This window comes from Branchiostoma belcheri, unplaced genomic scaffold (genome assembly GCF_001625305.1).
Source record: "Branchiostoma belcheri isolate BF01 breed outbred unplaced genomic scaffold, Haploidv18h27 scaffold9, whole genome shotgun sequence".
NCBI lineage: Eukaryota > Metazoa > Chordata > Leptocardii > Amphioxiformes > Branchiostomatidae > Branchiostoma > Branchiostoma belcheri.
Window position 1 is genome coordinate 2,651,274 of NW_017804575.1, and position 1,467 is coordinate 2,652,740.

Below are 1,467 nucleotides of genomic sequence, written 5' to 3' on the forward strand. Positions count from 1 at the left end.
CCATGTGCTTATAATTTGTTTACGTCGATAGCTACCTTTCCTCGTCCGGTTTTATGGGCAAATTTCCGCTTTTTAGACGTTTTGGGACTAAAAGACCGACAAAGGGGGAAAAATAAATCATATACATTATTTTTATGAGAAATACTGCTATCATGGACCAGACATTTTTCTTTCGCGTTGCCGAATTTTTGCGGCCGCCGCATGCTGGTGGTGCAGTACGGTAGGGAATTTTCTACGATTAGTTCGTAAATGTATCGGCTTTTAAACTTATTTTCGGAGTCGATGGCTTTGTTTTACAAACAAATCAGACAAATTATTAGCGTTGTTTACACGACTTCAAAACGCTAGCGGGGCGCCCGATGTTCCACCAATAACAGCGATTCTCTCGGTAGCGTCGTGCAAAATGTTTTGGTTCAGCAATATGCAGGGGTCCACACAAAAATAAGGCTAGGGTCGGCGGTTTTTTTTAGGGTCGGTCGGGAAACAGGAAACACAACATTTATTTTCCTAGGCCTTACCAATTTGCTCGGGAGCGATCTGAATGCTTGTCTCTGTGTGATTGGTGATTTAGAATAGCCCAGCTGCCTGGCTGTGTGAAAGTGGGACAGTATTAAGGACTGCTGGGAGCTATTTTAGGCAGTACTTAGCATCTTCTTAGTTTACACTTAGCAAGTCCCACTGAAATACTTTCAGTGGGTATATTATTAGGATGTCTGCAAAGGAACTAAGTTACATGTATAAACTGAAGGCTCACGTAACATTAACATTAATATATATAATAAGACTAGAGAGGCCGACATTTGCTTGGGAGCAAATACAGCATATTTCAGTCCATCTCCCTCCCACGCAAAAGTGGACTATTCCAAACTTACCCAAGTGTAAAACTGGCAAAGATTCTCAAATAAATGAATTATATAGTAGCTATGTAATTGAGAACAAAGACGCAAGAACAAGCACATTGAATCTCGAAAGCTTTACTAATCTTATTACAGGTATGCAAATACTAAACAATGATGAGATTTGATACATTTTGAAGGTCTTAGGCACATAAAATTGAATGTGTGGGTCATTACGCACGACTTACGTGCAATGTGACCTCAGGTAACCCACAATGGAACACGTGTTCCATGGCCAACGGCAGATAGAACGGGGCATTCTTTAGATAGAACATGGAACGGGTATAGCACTTTGGCCCTTTTTTTGCTGAAAATAGCCATTAAAGTCCCCCAAATGAGTCATTTGGAAGTGTTGTATGCCAAATATGTGACTGCTATTCTGTAGACACATGTTCAAGGTACCCTTATACCGAATTTCAGATCATTTGGTTGTAAAACCAGCGCTCAGGATCCAAAAATCCATTTTTTGTCGAAAAATGCCCCAAAAAACCTTCATAAAAATTTTTCAAAGGCATGTATCAAAAAAATGAAAAAAACGCCTAGGGGTATTGGCCCACTCTACCTCCTTGCC

At 40.4% G+C, this 1,467-nt stretch overlaps 1 pseudogene; it reads right to left on the bottom strand.

Moving 5' to 3' along the window:
• LOC109487841 overlaps positions 1–1,467 on the bottom strand; it is a 6,344-nt pseudogene that overhangs the window by 1,959 nt on the left and 2,918 nt on the right.